The sequence below is a fragment of the Neofelis nebulosa genome, chromosome 8 (assembly GCF_028018385.1).
Source record: "Neofelis nebulosa isolate mNeoNeb1 chromosome 8, mNeoNeb1.pri, whole genome shotgun sequence".
In the NCBI taxonomy this organism is placed as follows: domain Eukaryota; kingdom Metazoa; phylum Chordata; class Mammalia; order Carnivora; family Felidae; genus Neofelis; species Neofelis nebulosa.
In genome coordinates this window covers 26,637,561-26,655,073 of record NC_080789.1, presented here as the reverse complement: position 1 = coordinate 26,655,073, position 17,513 = coordinate 26,637,561, and the positions used below count along the sequence as shown (strand labels likewise).

The following is a 17,513-nucleotide window of genomic DNA, read 5'->3' as shown; positions in this document are numbered from 1 at the left end:
AGCAGTCCCCTGTAACAGATGGTGCAGAGGGGTTGGGCAAGGGAAGTGCGCTGACCCACTAGACTCAGCAGGTGATGACCGGTGACCATGACAAGGGCAGTGTGGCAAGCGATAAAGCTGCAGGAGAAAATGATGAGGGAGCAGAGCAGAGACCAGTCTCCAGAGGAGCTTTGCCGAGGAAAACGGCAGAAAAAGGGAGCAGACGCTAGAGGAGAAAGTAAAGTCCAGAGAATTTGGTTGTTTTTGAGGCGCGTGAAATAACCCTGCGCTATGGGGCTGTTGGGGAAGTTTTAGTAAAACAATAAGAGAGAGAGAGAGAAAGAAGAGGGGTTTGCACTGTGTTGTCTCTCGGCAGATGAGAGAAAATAAGATGTAGCACACTGGTGGGGAGGCAAGTTCAGACGGGAGGTGGACAGTTGGTCTCGGGATGGAAGAGCAGGTGAAGAACATTGGGCCCGGGAGCAGGTGGGTGGTGCAAGCGTGTGCAGCGTCAGTTTGTATCACTGACGTCATTTTCGGGGGCTTCAGCCCTGTGAGAGCGAGGCGGGGGAGGAAGCGCTGGAGGTTTGGAAGGTGAAGAGAGAGAAGGTAGAAGATCGAGATCGGAGATGGGAACTTAGAATGATCGCTGGGCAGCAGGAGGGCCCAGCTGAAGCCAGTGGTCTTGCTTTTGAAGCGAGAGCAGTCAGCAGGGTTTTGCTTCCCAAGGCCGTGTTCAGCCCTGCTGGTGTGGTCGCAGAGTCGGGGAGGGCTAGATTTAGCAAGGTAGGGCTTTGCAGGAAATACATCAAGAGGGGAGGGCGGGGCCTGGGAACCCAGGGAGTATCCGAGCGCTGGATGATGGTCTTGACATGGATGTTGGTACTTAACATAGGGGGCCCTGGGCTGTCAGCTGGAAGTCCACCCCGAGGCGGGGAGTGAGGGATGGGAATAGGCGGCAGGATCTGTGCATGGGAGGTTGTGATTGGATTTAAGACTCACTGGGGCTGGGAAACGGTAGTTGGACTGTGGGAGAGTCCTGGAGGGTGGTGGCACTATTGATAATGACAGTGTACCTGAAGTAGGATGGGAAAAAGACTGCGGGCAGAGAGGGGTCAAGGAACGGAGGTAGTGTTAGGAACGGGAGTGTTAACGTCAGTCATCTGTGTGGATATTGCAGTCGGACCGTGGGAACAGTGTTGGAGACGGTGAGAAGCAAGATAGTCCAGAAGAGGAAAGAATTGGCAGGGGTGGCGGTGGTCTATAGATGGTTGCAACAAGGAGGGCTTTGCGGTGGTGGGGCGCACTGGGCGGGGGGCACGCTTGGAAAGGAGGAGGAAAGAAGAGGCATCCAGAAAAGGCAGTGAGACACAAGCAGGACGCTTAGGATGAGTAAGAGAAAGCAGCCAGCCCCTGAGCTGGCTTCGAGGAAGCTGTGTCCCCAGGGGAGAGGCTGGTTTCAGTGAGCACAAGAAGGTAAGAGGGATGATCAGAGAAGAGGTTGAAGACACCGGGGCATGTATTGATGACGGGCAAAGAGTGCTTGTCTTCTGTAAAGCTTCCTGGTTCTCCTCTTACTCCCTCACCCCTGTCGTAATACCCTCCTAGAGGAATGATGCTTTTATAGTCTAAACCAGATCATGTCATTCCCCAGGTTAAAACCTGCACAGCCTTTCTCTCTTAGAAGCCAGTCTGACTGTCTTACTGCCAGGACCTGCATACATCATCTGACCCTTCCATGGTTCTCATGCCTCTCTCTCCTCGGTTCGCTCTACCCCACTGCGCTTTCTTTCTGACTTAGGAATATGTCGGCATGTTCCCACCTCTGGTACTTTTGCCCTTGTTGTTTCCTCAGTCTAGAATATTTTTCCCCAGATCTTTCCATGGCTGGCTCCTTCCTGATCATCCAGTTGGAAGTGGCCTCACCTCACTCATAATCACCTGTTTTATTTTCATCATGGCCCCATCAGTGTCTGAAATGATCTTATGTCTCTGCTTTTCTTTTTAAAATGTGGCTTCCGTGAACATAAGTACCTTGTCTGTCTTGTTCACTACTATATCCCCAGAGTCTAGAACAGTGCCCGACACATCGTAGGTGCTCAAAAAATATATGTTAAGTGAATGAAGTAGATTTTTAAAAGTTTTTTACTGTTTGCTTATTTTTGAAAGAGAGACAGACAGAGCATGAACAGGGGAGGGGCAGAAGGAGGGAGACACAGAATCCAAAGCAGGCTCCATCCAGGCTCTGAGTTGTCAGCACAGAGCCTGATGCAGGGCTTGAACTCGCAAACCATGAGATCATGACCTGAGCTAAAATCGGATGCTTAACCAACTGAGCCACCCACGCACCCTGTGAATGAAGTAGATTGCGTGATTGAGGAGCTCTCTCAGTGGCAGGTTGAGACTTACGCATGAAGTAATATAGAACATTCTAGACTGATGGTCCTTCCCAGCCACATCAGATCACTCAGTTTCAGACTGGCTTCATTCTGGCCTAAGACGAAATAAAACTAAGCCTCAGATCTGTGACTCATATTGAGTTCCCAGTACCATTCAAAATTAGGAATTCTAAAGGGGGATGTTTTCTTATAACTGTAGAGCATCCCACTGTGTTTATTTTAAATGTCACAGATTTATTTAGAAAAATAATTTATTTTCTCTTTTGAGAAGGTTGAGCTTTCTTGCATATGTGTCTAGAAAATGGATTTGTTGAGGGGAGGGGTGGGCAAGGAAACTATCTTAACTTCCTTTTGATCGGGTGTTAAGAATAGGCATCCAGTGTAAGCAGATAAAAAGCAATTAGATAAACAATGAGCTCTAAAAAGTCTAGTATTTTATTGTTGGAACCTCAAATCCAACCTGTGCTGAATTTGTGTGTGTGGGCGGAAAGTGAATTTTTGCAGGCTGAGTATCTGGGGTTTGGAAGCAGTTTCTCAGTTTCTCCCATATTGCAAAGCATAGCACATGTGTTCAGTTACGGGTTTCCACAAAACTGGCAATCCTGAACCAATGAACGAGTGAGGTTCCAAAAGTTCATTTGCAAGTTTGTTTGGCACTCAGAATGCATTTTCCCATAGAAACAATGCCATAAATTAAGGACTCAGTCCCAAGGCAGCCCACAAAATTCAATTTATTTAATTTCAACAAATATTTATCGAATATCCACCAAGAACCCCATGTGGCAAGTGAGCTAGCTAGAGGCTATGGAGGGAAATTGGATGCCATTCTTGGCCTTCAGGAACTCACATGCAAGCTAGGGAGACAGCCGTGTCAACAGCCAACACTGATTCAGTCATATGTCCAGTTGACAAGTATTCATTGAGCACCTATGACGTGATAAGGCCTGTGCTAGGTACTCGGGTTATAGTTCTTTCTTGCCTACACAGAGCCTGCAGTCTAGTGAGGGATGTAGACAATACTCCGGTGATGCTGCATTGACCAATTCTTCCTAAAAGAAAGAATTGGAAGAAAAAAGCATTTGTTTTTCTTGCTCATGGGTCAGCTCCAGTGGGGTGGGGTCGGGATGCCCTCTGCCTCAAGCTGCAGGTTGAGAGGATTGATTCAGGTCTTCTTCACACATCTCTCATCCAATGCACACTGTTCTCAAGGTAGACCACAGAAGTACAAGAGCCATGCTAAACTATGCATCACATTTGTCACCTCGGCTCATGTCGTGTTTGCTGATACTCCACTGGCGAGCACACCACATAGCCAAGCCCAATGTCACTGGGGTAAGGAAATCTACCCCACCTACTGTCATGCAAGGGAGCCAAAGGGTATGGATGCATCATTCCAGTGCAGCAGATACAGAGGCGTTGAGCGCAATAATCTGGTCAGTCTTGACAAGTAAAAGAGTTACCATTTTACCAATAGGTAGATAGAGTATCATGAAGGTTAGCCCAGAGGCAGTGGAGGATTCCATGGGGGCACATGAACATCTAACCCAAACTTAAAAGTAAGGGAAGGTTGGGGTGCCTGGGTGGCTCAGTTGGTTGAGCGTCCAACTCTTGATTTTGGCTCAGCTCGTGATCCCAGGGTCATGGAATCAAGCCCTGAGTTGGGCTCCGTGCTGAGTGTGGAGCCTGCTTAAGATTCCCTCCCCCTGCCCCTCTTTCCTGCTCACGCTCTCTCTTGCTCTCTCTCTCTAAAAAAATAATAATAATACTAATAAGTAAGGGAAGGTTTGCTGGAGGAGGGAATATCTAAGCTGAAGTTGAGCTGTGAGCAGATATCAGCCAGGTAGAGCAGAGGCAGGTGACTGGCCGAGGGAACAGGTGTATCGAGGCCAGTTGCTGTAAGAGCACCCGTTGTGCTCAATACAGTTGGAGCACACAGTCTGGCGGGGGTTGTTGAGAAAGTGGCTTGGTAGGCAGGAGTGGCCGAGCACTGGCCTCACAAGCCATGTTGAAGGATGTGCATTTTCTCGTAAGGACTTTTGGGAACTATTGCAGAGCTTCAATTAGAAGAGTGACCAGATCAGCTGTGGGTTTTAGAATAAGCGTCCTAGCGCAGGATAGCCTGGAAACGATCTGTTGGACACTGGCAGATCACTTAGAAGGTGGTTGTAAACCGGCAAGAGACTGGGGTCCGATGGCAGAGCTAAGTCTCGGAAGGTGCAGTGAGGCAAGCTACTGCTCTTTTCTCAGCAACACCGTAACCTCGGTGTTGAGATGATAAGGGAAGGGGCGTGGGCATCTGGCTTGGGTGACCAGATGGACAGGGGTGTCATTGCCGAACAGGAATGTAGGAGGGGTAGCCTGTTCAGGATGCCCAGCAATGCAGGGGGTGGCTTCCACTCTGGCAGCAGAGGAGGAAGAGTGCAGGTCCTGGAGTCAGCCTGCTTGGGATTGAATCTAGGCTTCTTTGTGACCTGCAGGTTCCTTGTCTTCTCTGGGTCAAATCTCTTCCACAAAGTAGGGCTAGTAGTACCTCACAGGGTGGCTGAGAAGATCCAATCAGATAATGTTCATAAAGCCCCAGGCACAGCGTCTGGCTCTTAGTAAGCACTCACGTAACATTAGCCATTGCGATGGTGGAAGCCCAGAGGAGGGAGCCATTCGTTGTAACCAAGGTTGGTGAAGGCTTCAGACAGGAAGTGGCATTAAAATTAGGCCTGGAAGCCTGAATGAACTTTCACCAAGGGAAGAGAGAGTGGAAGGCATTTCAGGTAGAGGATCCAGCATAGGGAGAGGTCTTTTGAGGGAGCGGCAGATTGGATATTACCCCCAGAGCACTGGTTCTGGAAGGCAAGAAGGGGATGGGGCATTGGGTGGGACCAGGATGTGAAGGACTCTGAGTTTGGACTTGATTCGGGGGTGCTGGGAACCTGGTAAAGGATTTTCAGCAGAGGATTGACATGATCATATTTGTGTTTTAAAAAGATTATCCTGGGGCGCCTGGGTGGCTTGGTCGGTTAAGCGTCCGACTTCGGCTCAGGTCATGATCTCACGGTCCGTGAGTTCGAGCCCCGCGTCGGGCTCTGGGCTGACAGCTCAGAGCCTGGAGCCTGTTTCAGATTCTGTGTCTCCCTCTCTCTCTGCCCCACCCCTGTTCATGCTCTGTCTCTCTCTGTCTCAAAAATAAATAAACGTTAAAAAAAAAAAAAAAAAAAAAAGATTATCCTGATGGCAGCATCCAGCATGAACCGCGTTAACTCAAGCAGCAGCTGTATCAGACTTCCCAGTGGTACCCCTCCCAGGGTACACTGTCTTTTGGTATATTTTGTAATGAATGAGTTTATCTCCCAGTTCTTCCCGAGTCCTCTACTTGGCGGCTGTTTCTTCAAATTTCATGTACCTCCCACCTCTCCCAGCACCACAATGGCACTCCACTTGCTCTGGTCCCCATCCCCCGATGGAACCATGGCTGGGTCCTCTTCCGAAAATGGGCCATGCAGGAAAGGCCGAGCTTGTCTTCATTGCCCCACCTGTCATGCCCCATCCTGCACACAAAGTATATAGGGTAAGGCTTTGCTAATCAGCAGGTGTGTTACCTATAAGGTATCTGTAGTTCCCCTTGATTATTTGTGTAAATCTAATACTTGCCCACACTCTTCTATATGTTTCTTCCGTATGGACCAGGGGAAGACCTCCAGGCAGCCCCTGGTAGCAGCTTTCAGGTTCGCAGCTGCTGGTAAGAGAGCATTCCTCAACGTGGCCTAATAACACCACTCTGTGGCCGGCCCCACTGTCAGACTTTCTAAAAGGGTGGGGGAGAGGGAAATTTTTTTTAATGTTTATTTATTTTCGAGAGAGAGGGAGAGCATGAGCACGAGCAGGGAGGGGCAGAGAAACGGAAAGGGGAGCAGGTGCAGAGGATCCAAAGCGGGCTCCATGCTGTCAGCGGAGAGCCCACGGCAGGGCTTGAACTCACAAACCACGAGGTCACGACCTGAGCTGAAGTCGGACACTCAACCGACCGAGCCGCCCATAGGCCCCCCAGAAGGGACTTTTGAACACAGGACAGAAAAAGCAGACTGCTAAATATATTTGTCCCCAGCACCCCAGAGCAACAAACAAAAAAAGAGTTAAATGATTTGCCTATGGCCACCTCCAGTCCCTTGCATTCCTCCCCTGTCTTGAGGTCTGCCTCCCCTCTCTCCTCCTAGAGACATTCCTCCCTCGAGCCTCCCCGGCCAATTTGTAATTCTAAATGGCCATAGACTGTCACTGCCCAGAAAGTTGACTGGGGTAACCCATGGAGTACGGTAGCCCATAACCCCACGTTTGTGAAGTCTCAGTCCCCGCTGCCCCCGTCTGCATCTGAGAGGCGGGCAGTGTGCAGTGGAGACGGCCGCGAGGGCTGTTCGCAGAGGAGCCGGTGGGACTGTGCCCACTGACCCTCCCGCAGGAAGCGAGTCCCCACCCCAGCCCCGGTTGGAAGACAGAGTCTGCAGGGAGCGTGCAGGGGGAGCGTGCTCCTGCACTAGATGCTGATGCTGTGCCTCACATTCCACGCCGTGCTCCATTCAGTCCTCCTGCCACCCTGGGAAGTAAGTGCGAGTGCAGTGTGCCCGGGAGGGACAAGCGAACCACCTGAGCTTGTGTATTCACTTCCTACTGCTGCCGTGACAAATGGTCACAACCCGGGTGGCTTGGAACCGTTCTGACAGCTCTGGAGGTCAGAAGTCTGCTCTGGGTTTCCCGGGGCTCACACCGATGTGTGCAAGGGCTGTGTTCCCCCTGGAGGCTGTAGGGAGGAGCCTTTTCCTTGTCTTTCCTGGTTCCCGGAGGCAGCCTTCCTTCCTGCCTTGGCTCCTGGCTGCGTCTTCAAAGTAGCATCTTCACATCTCTCTGGCTCTGTTTCCCTCGTCACGTCCCTTTCTCTCACCCTGACCCTCCTGCCTTCTCTTGATCCCCTTGTGATTACTTTGGGCCCACACAGGTAATCCAAGATAATTCCCCCCCGCTTGCAGGTTGTACAAGCTGGTACCTTCACCTCCCACTGTAGGGAAAGGGAAGAGGAACGAGGAAGAGACATTACCCCCTGTGGCTGTGGGAGGAGAGGGAAGAGCCTGGTCCAAATGGACCTTTCATGGGTGACTGGCTATGCCCAACAAGGACCATGGGAGCCAACCTGACATGTAGAAACCCTTCCACCTTAAAAGTGTAAGCGTCCGTGCTTTCATTTAATGGGTATTTATTGAGCACCTAGTATGTATCAGGTACTGTTCTAAGCACTAGGATTCTCCAGCAGTGAACGACAGCGCCCTAAACCTTTGCCCTCGGGGAGGTCCTTCTAACAGGGTGTTCGATTCCTGCTGCCTTACCCAATGACCACACGATCAGCGGCCTAAAACAACAGAAACTTCTCTCTCACTGTTCTGGAGGCTAGAAATCCAAAATGGAGGTGTCCACAGAGCCATGTTCCCTCTGAAGGCCCTAGGGGAAAGTGGTCCCTCTCCTCTCCCAGCTGCCGGGGGCTTCTGGTGTTTCAGGGCCTGTGGCAGCAGAAATGCAATCCCCGCCTCTCACTTATGTGGGTTTTTCCTCTTTGTGTGTCCAAATCTCCCTCTCCTTTCTCCTTGAGACAGCGGTCACTGGATTCCTGAAACCCGGGAGGATTTACTCTTGAGATCCTTTAATTACGTCTGCACAGACCCTATTCCCAAATAAGGTCACCTCCTGTGGTTCTGGGTGGACCTGAATTTTGAGGGAATGTTGTTCAACTCCCTGCATGAGGGAAGAGGGACAGTGTAAAAATAAATAAGGAACTAGCATGTCAGATGGTGAGCAATGTTATGAAGACAAATCCAGCAGAGGACAGGGGAGGGAAGCGCTGGCTTGGGGCAGAACAAGTTGCAGTCTGAACGGGACGGAGCGGCTCCAGAAGCCCTCACCAAGAGGGAGGGTCTCAGCCAAGACCTGAGGAGCCCATTCAGCTTTGGAGATGTTCCCCCCCACCCCCCATCAGGGGTTACGGCCACACCTAGCTGAGTGGCCGGGAAGACAGTTTGAGACCGAAGTTTGTTGTAATTCTTGATTCGTTCCTCCTTTCCTTCCGATCCGGGATGTGTCACTGTGCAGTGACACTCCTTTATGGTCCAGTGCGGCTCTAATGACAGCGGTAAGGATAATGATGGGATTTGGGGGTGGCCCTTCCTTCTTGTGTGAGGACCCCATTGTGCCGACTAATTGTGTAGGAGCACGTAGGACAAAGGGGAATATGTGCTTCGGACCTCGGGGCGTCACTGAATTCCCCTGGCAGACGCCCAGCCCAGGCATCTGGGTTACGGAGGATGCTGAAAGGGATCGGGGGGCCCTTCCAGTGGTGCAGAACCCCCACCCCCGCCGGGTTCTTCATCAGCTTTGTCAACTGGGAGGAGCTGTGCACAGATCCTACTTCTTTCAAAGCAGAAGGTGGAGAGGGGATGAAGTCATTAAGGGGCGCAGCTCTTGCTACCCCGACAGTTGACAGAGGTCAACGCAGGGAGAGCGTTCACCTGACTCAGGAGCCGGTTTTGCTTGGAAAGGGCTGGCCGCTGAGGTCGTCAGAGCTCAGCCTCCAAACCGTTACCCGCACCGTCTCTTTAATTGATGTTCTCTGTCTTGGAACAAGTACCATTAAGGAACGCCCCTTTTAGTAAATACATGTTTTAATGGAAGAGATTTTTTTTTTTTTTGAAATGACCTTATCTCAGGCAGCAGGCACTTTCATAAGTATGTATTGATTGGCTTTTAAACATTCCTCAAATGTTTTCACTTGTCTTTGTGACCTAGTACATGTCCTGTTCCCAGCAACTCCTCCACCTTCAGACACACCGTTCCGATCTTCGCTGGAAGCCTTCCAGGCCATCTTTCACGTTTTTGCTTTTGTAACGTTCTGTAAAGCTTGGGCGCTTATGTTCTGCTGCATAGAGAAGGGAGCATGGCATTCGGTATTGGCCTCAGGGAGATGGGGTTGTTACCGTTGCCACCTGCTTACTGGCGGAGACATTGAAGCCCAGAGAGGGAGAGGAATGTGCCCCCAGCTGCACCGGGAATGTGTGGACAAGTAGCTTTGAACCCAGAGCTCCTTGACTCAAGAGGCATCCGTCGGTTTCCTATTTTTACTTCCACGTTACATATTTTAAAAATACCTCCTTAAATTCTTCAGCTCATGGTTTGCGCTTGGGAATAAAAACACCAACTTTAGTACGCTCATCACCTACAAAAGAACCACATGGGGTGAAGGCTACAAATCCCTTTTGTGTGAGTGTTTCAGGCTGCAAATGTGTTTTATGTGCGCTAAACAGCTCCAAGTTTCAAGACAAAGGCTGGTTTTCCACCATGCCAGTTTAACAGGCCAGCCCAGCGAACAAAAATCAATGAAACACCTTATGCTGGTATCATGGAGACATAGTCAAGAATTTTAGTCACTTGAAAACTGAATTCTTAATCCAACTCAGCCAGTGCTTGTTGAATACCAGCTGTGGGTCAGGCCCTGGACTAGGCCCTTGGGGGAAACAGAGATGAATGAGGCTCTGCCCCAGAGAAGCTCACGGTTAGGGCGGGCTGCGCACACTGACCAGAAGCCATCCGTCCACTGTGGAAAGTGCTCACAGCCGGGGCTCATGGCATGGAGAGACCCCAAGGAGCCCCTTCGTATTGGGGGGAAGGAGCATTGTGATTAAGAATCTTCCAAGAAGCCTTGAACTTTGTCTGCCTCCTTACATAGGAAAGGTGTGCTGAGTGTTGACCTGCTGTATGTGGGCAATGCCAGCGGGCAGTCTGGGTAGCTTTACTGCCCCGGTCCCTTCTGTTTGTTTACCTTATGTCCTCCAAATTTTTGCCTACAGTCTGTTTCATTTGCCCAAGTGATAAATATACCAACAGCTACTAATATTTGCTGAGGCATTGTCGTAACAACTCCATGAGGTAGAACCTGTTATCATCTGTGTATCTGCCGATGGACAGCCTGAGACACAGAGGGCCGGTCACTTGCCCGAGGTCACTGGCTTGTAATTGGCAGAATCACTCTCCCCTTTGATTACTAGCCGGTCTGGTGTTTAATCAGTTCCTTGCAGAGACCAAGGTCTGTGTGAACTCAGGGTCCTGGCATGTGCTGTTCCTTGTGCCTGGAATGCTGTTCCCATCATTCCTGGTATGGCTGGATGGTTTTCATCCTTGAACTCCGAGCTGAAATGCCATCTTTCTTGACCGGTCAATCTAAAGTAGTTCCTCTGTGCTCCTTTTTTTGGTTTCTGCAGAAGACTTACCTGAATTTTAAATTATTTTAAATTAGGGTTTGCTTATCTGGTTTATGTCTGTGTGCCCCACTGGAACATAAGCTCGTTAACAGGGGTACTTTACCCGGCTTACGCAGTGATGTGTTTGCAGCACCTACTGTGGTGTTTGGTGTCTGGGGGGCCCTCAGTAAATATTTGTGGTGTGGATGCGAAATATGGTACTAGACCGAGGCGCCAAGGTGAATGAGCTGGGCCTTTCCCTCGGTGACCTACAGTCTGGTGGGAGAGAGAGGCAATCAGCCACCAGTGCTATGTGCTGTATATACCTGGAGCCTGTGTAAGGTGCCACAGGAACACAGAGGAAGGAGCGACTGCTCTGCCTAGAGGCTGGGCAAGCAATCATGGGGAAAGTCCCATTGAACTAGCCTTGAACAAGGAACATAATTGCACCAAGTATATTCTAGGCCAAAGGGCACTCTGGACCATGGGAACAGCATATGATAGGAAGAGGCAGGCATGTTAGCACCGCATGTGTTAATCAAACAGACAGACTCACCAATCCACAGTTGCCTAGGGATGAGTTTGGAGAGGAACGCAGGGGCTAGATGCTAGGGTCAGGTTATAGACTTGGACATGGAAACATGTGTTCTAGGCTCCTCGTCATAAAAGACACATAGGTGGAGGAGTTTAATGTAGGCAAAAGGGCGCCATTGAAAGTTTTTAAGTAGGAAGTACTATGATCACTCTGTGTTCGAGAATAACCTAGATGCCCATGTAGAGGCTGGCTGGAGGCACTGGAGGTGGGAAGGCAGGAACCCAGGTGAGAGGTGATGGATGAGGGTGGAACGTGGGAGATAGCCCAGACGGATGCTGAGAAGTAATAGGTCATGATCAACCGAGTATGAGAGTTGAGAAAAAAGCCAAGAAAGGCCCAGGGTTTTCTATTTTTTCCACTATTTGATTTACTGCTCATTAACCAAGATCGGGCAGTATTTCCTGGCGTGCATACTAGAACTTCTAAAAAGCTGGAAGATCATTCATTCCTGCCTTGGAAAGTTACAAAGTACACCAGCATATTCAAGGCTCTGAGAAGTCCTGCAGCAGAAAAATTAGTTTAAAAAAAATTTTTTTGACCAGTGTCTCCCAAACCTCGTAACAATAGAACCCTACTTCAACATGAACACTCAAAACAACCCAAAGAACACATTTTGAAAAATGCCAAGAAGTGAATAAAACCTGTATTTTCCTATATGGCCCTGCTCTGGGAGAACCTGTTTAGTTTTATCTTGGCACTTACGATGTTGCTATCCTGGGAAGCCTTTGGAATCCCTGAGGAATTTGGCACAGGAGTAAGAGGACTGCTGAGACCCATACTGCACCACCTGACCTCTCTGCACGGCAGTTTCCTCATGCTTGACGTGGAGCAGATAATACCTACCTACTTCCTGAGGTGGTTGTCAGGATCAATGAGTTGATTTCCAGAAAGCCCTCAGAGCAGTGCCTGGCCCTGCTCTGGCGGGAAGGGCTCAGTGTTAGCTTTTGTAGGAGGCCATATAGGCTCATAGATGAGACCATGGACATGGGAAGCTACACTGCCTGGTTTTTGTATCTCAGCCCCTCCACTTGCTAACTCTTTGACCTTGGGAAAGCAATATGGTGCCTCCTGCACCTCAGTTTCCCCCATCTGTAAAGCAGGGACAATTCTGTTCTTCATAGGTTTGTTACGAAGAAACAATGAATCAAATCATGTGAAAGAACGTGGCCTGGAATATTAGATGTTTTCATTTTTTTTTAAATCTTCTAAATTGTCTCTGTTATTAGCATAATTTTATCATGTAGGTTGCCTTTCAGCTCCAGTGATGAAGATCCAATTTTTCAGCTTCCCCAGCAAGTTATTTTGATCTTGCATTTTGACATTCCCTTTTCCTGACTCTGGAGGCCTTGAATTCGGAGTGTAGTTTTGCCACAGTGACATCCTACTCTCTTCTATTCAGTCGAGTTTGGTTTCTTCATCTCGTGGACTGACAGTGTCCATAAAAGCCCCCCAACCCTGGGGACCACCTGGGTCCTCCTCGGTGCCTTTCCTAAAAATGCAGACATCTGTTTCAAATCACTTAGCAGAAGACCTTGGGATGCTCTCCTGGCAAAACCTTCCCCCCATGTGGACACAGCCTTCCGTTCCCTGAGAGGCTGGATTTGTTTCCTTGTTAAAAGTTTTCTGATATTATATCAGTATAGAATCTTTGGAATAGGTCACGCCAACCCCACATTCCAGCCAATGACCTGATACTTAGTTATCAGTTTCCTTCAGGGACTGTCTGCTCTTGGCGAACAATTAGATTAGGGGATGCTGATGAAATTCGAGTGGCAGGAAGTAGAAGTTACGTTTCTGAGTTCAGAGTTTCTATTTCAAGGTTGAGTAAGTGGGCTCTTTGAGGACTGAGGCAGGGAGGATGCCTGCTCCCCCGCACCACTCCTTCTGGAACCTGCCGGGCGCCTTAGGGGTCTAACTGTGAAATTGAAGATCCACTTGATTCCTCTGAGGGCTACAGGTGGAAGGACAGGGTCTTAGGCTGTCTCGGGAGGAAGGGCCATGGCCCTGTGTTGCCGATTTTGACCTTAGGAGTGGACGCCAGGGGCCCGGCAGGGACATCAGGTGTAGTAGGATTTTTCTTAGGGGCGGGCAGAAGTCCTCCAGGGCTCACATGCTTTTTGCCAACTTTCCTATTAGTGGCTTCAGTTTTATATCACCCGGAGTGAGTGTGATCATGGTGAGGTCTCTGAAGCGATGGGTTATTTTATGTTTTGATACGAGATTTTTTTTTTTTAATCAGAAGGAGGAGGCACAAAGTGGAGCAAAAGGATCACCCTAGGAAGGGGCTGCTGGCAGTCAGCCCCATCTGAGCCCTGGGGACTCGCTGGCTTGAGGCCAGGACACTGGGCCAGGACACTGCGGGTCACAAGAAAAAGTTCCCTCCTAAATTCTATTAGGAGTTTGGAGAATTTTTGCACAGTAATAAGCTCTGGGTTGCTCTTTGGGCTTCGCAAAAGGGAAAAGTCAACTCAAAGACCATTAAGTATTCCAGCATGTTGCTGACCTAGTTGGATAGTCGTACCTCAAAAAGTAGGTGAGGCAAGGCTCCCTCATTGTCCCAGGCTGTCAACTACAAATGACAGAAGAGCTCACTTAGATGCCACATTTCACTTTTATACTAGTCTTTCAGTGCTTACATGTTTGTAACTTAGATTTTAAAACTCGTATTTACAAACACTCCTGTAACTTCAGTGAGACTGAATTGTGTGATTGAAGTTCTCTGCTTATGATAGCGTTTGTTATACCACTTAATTCAGGACACACATAAAAGGAGCTTTCAATATATTTTTATATTATTTTACGTGTTTTTACCTGCAGTCGTGTATGTGACTTTATCTTGGTAACTGAGATGTCATGCTAAGGACCAATAAACTCTCACTGACCAAGAGAAAAAAGAGAGAGAGAGAGAGATTCTGGCCTAATAGAGTCAGATTCCAGGGTCCCCCAGCCCAGCCCAGCCCAGCCCAGGGGCCTTTCACCTGCCTGGAAACTTCAGCTCCTTTTCAGAGGTAGGTCTCCCTGTGCATTGTGTTGGCATGAAAACAATTTAATAATTTAAATCATACCCATTAAAAAAAAACAGAAATGCTGTATAAATATAATACTGTAGTAATAAATGTAAAAGTCGATCCAGCTGGGCACTGTTCCCAGACTACCAGCTGAGCAGAAACACAAGTAAAGTAGAAGAAAAACTGCTATATAATGCAAATGGCTGCAATCTCACTGTTTCCGGCTACACTTTATTGCAAATATATAGCATCGAAGGTTGCATTACGGATAAATAGGTTTTGTGGGCTAACCTGGAGACCTAATCACTGTTTATAACATTATTTCTACGGGGAGGGGAAATGTGCATTCCACATGACAAACAGATGGGTAGCGAGCCGATTTGGGGGGCACAGTAGATTTGTAAAATGGGGGCCTCCTGGGATTTTAACCTGTAGATGGATGTTTTGTATTCAGGGCTAGTGACAGATGCAAATCAGAGGAGTCGCAGAATCCCCCCTTCCCCACCCAGTCCTTGATGTCCTCTCAACCTAGAGACTCTGTCTGACCTTCTTTAATCTCTGATCCTGGGGGGCTCATCCTGGCGCAGCCCCAGCCCCCAACCACTGTTGAGGCCCCAGGAAGCCAGGGGGATCTCTGAATATCTTTACCCTTTCACACCTTACTAAGTGGTTGTCAGGATTCCTAGGAGGCCGTGCAACAGAGTGGCCACGTGGGTGGCTCTGGAGGCAGACTCTTGTCGCTTGTGGCTGTATGATGTTGGCATGTTTTTGCACTTCTCTGAGCCTCTGTGTCACCCCTGTAGAATGAGGTGGCTGTGAGGACGAAGGGGGGAGTACTGCTTGTAGCACTCGGTCCAGGGCCTGGTCAGGGCAGTGCTCCCTCCTTGCAGGTGCCTGGGGTAGTTGTTCTGGGATATTTGGGTTTAGAGATTTCCAGGAGTTCAGGAAGCAAATCCATACTATGAAAATACTTTCTGAATTCCAAACAGCAAACTTAGAAACAAGTATCTGGAACCTTTCTGTTCAAGATTTGAAGCCTAGGGGCGCCTGGGTGGCTCAGTCAGTTAAGCGTCAGACTCTTGATTTCTGCTCAAGTTGTGATCTCGTAGTTCGAGCCCCATGTTGGGCTCTGTCTGCACTGTTAGCCCAGAGCCTGGGATTCTCTCTTTCCTTGTCTCTCTGCCCTTCCTACGCACTTGCTCTTTCTCTCTCAAATAAATAAATAAACATAAAAAAAAAAAAAAAGTGGAGGCCTGGATAGGTTTTGAGCATACTTTATAATGAGTTGGGGGTGGGGGAGGGGTGGCTCATGTACTTATAGAGTTGAGTGAGCATTATCAAACTCTTATTATTTTGAATAGGTTAAGCTTTACAGCAGATTTCATAGCGGACTAATAAGAACGAGCCTTTTTATTCTCTTTTTATTCTTTTTCACTAAAGGATTTCCACATACGGTGTTTTTCACCTAAGGAAAAAAAAATTTTTTTTTTTTTTTAATTTTTTTTTTTTTCCAACGTTTTTTATTTATTTTTGGGACAGAGAGAGACAGAGCATGAACGGGGGAGGGGCAGAGAGAGAGGGAGACACAGAATCGGAAACAGGCTCCAGGCTCCGAGCCATCAGCCCAGAGCCCGACGCGGGGCTCGAACTCACGGACCGCGAGATCGTGACCTGGCTGAAGTCGGACGCTTAACCGACTGCGCCACCCAGGCGCCCCGAAAAAAAATTTTTTTAATTAACTTTCTGGTTTGGGTTTTGCTTTGTTTTGTTTCTACAGTCTTTTCTTTGCATTTGAGCAGCTTCTATTCCCTGATTGGCAAATAGGCTAGTGTCTGCATAGTGGCCTTATCGTGTAGGCATGAGATGTAGCTAGAAGTAAGGACGAGAAAAAGAAAATAGTGATTGGGAATCTTAGGACTTTTGGGTGGACCCTCCCCTGTAGAGGGTGGGGCAGCAGCAATAACACAGAGTAAGGGAAGCAAATACATCGCTTGCCCATTTCTCCAGAATGTGCTCATTGTAATCCGAATCCAATTTTCCTCTGATCTATGGCCTGAAGAAATTGAAATGAAGCCACTTATGAGATCAGCCTACCTGAGAGCACCTCGTGAGGGTCAGCCTCACCAAGAGTTGTGCCCCACCACGAGATTTTAATTTCATCTGGGCAAAGGCTTACGTGTCTACGCGCCTGACCGTTGCTTTGGTGATACACAGGAGTAAGAATGACAGCTTTCAAAAGGGATAATTTCAAAACACCTGGTTTTGTTTTACTAAAACGTGGGGGCCCCAAGATCTGCTCCCCCTCCTTAAGAAATTCGAATGCGTGGGTAATGTGCTGTCATGAAGATTTTATCATCTGCAATATTGGAGAAGTAATAAGATACTGTTGTTCGTTGACCATCTGGTTGTGAATTCTTAGTGTCACGGTTTGCTGTCTTATTTTTTTATTTTATATATTTATTTATTTTTACTGTTAAGCAAGAAACGGGAGCTTCGAAATTTCAGAGGTGTCTTAAAAATAAGAAATTCATGTTGAGTTGCTTAACATGGTTGGATTTTGTTCCTACCTTACACAAAATAGGAAGGAAGAGGTTCATTATATATTTTTTTCTTTTTTTCTTTTTTTTTCCAAAAGATAAACCGATCAGCTTCCAAAAGATAAAACCTCAACTCTTAATTTTCTCCCTCCCTGGCCCCGGACTTGAACTTTTAGCTTACATTAAAAATAATCTGTTTATGGTAAGTAGGAGTCAGACCTAAATTGTAAGAGAACTTGAGAAAGAAAAATCACCAGAAAGAACCTATAGAGATTTCATATTTCATCCACCCATTCAAAAATATTTATTGAAGCCCAGTATTTGCATATCATGCTGACAGACACTGAGGGATTTGCTGAAGAAACATTAAAAACGTTCTCCCTTCCTTTGAGGAGCTTAGAGCTGACATGGGGAGAAATGACACCGGCATATGAAACAGTTAAGTCGTAATTCAACACAACATATGATTAAATACCAAAATGTGTGGCTCCGACAAGAAACGCTATAGGAGTTCAGCAAAGGGAGTGATAACTCAGTGGCACCACTGTGTTGTGCCTACAAATTGGCAAATCGCAGCACTATTTGTATGAAATATTTTACACTTGTTTTTTTGGCAGCCTTGGGCCTTGACTTCCAGGCAGCATTAAGAGCCTACGACAATATTTGTACTCCGGTCTCTCTAGAACTGGCTTTTTGTTTTTGTTTTTGTTTTTGTTTTTGTTGTTCTT

The 17,513-nt window shown here is 48.0% G+C and overlaps 1 protein-coding gene across 1 annotated transcript in view; it reads left to right on the top strand.

Annotated features, from left to right (window-relative positions):
* PLXNC1 (plexin C1) overlaps positions 1–17,513 on the top strand; it is a 151,037-nt gene that overhangs the window by 40,936 nt on the left and 92,588 nt on the right. The gene's annotated exons all lie outside the window — the stretch shown is intronic.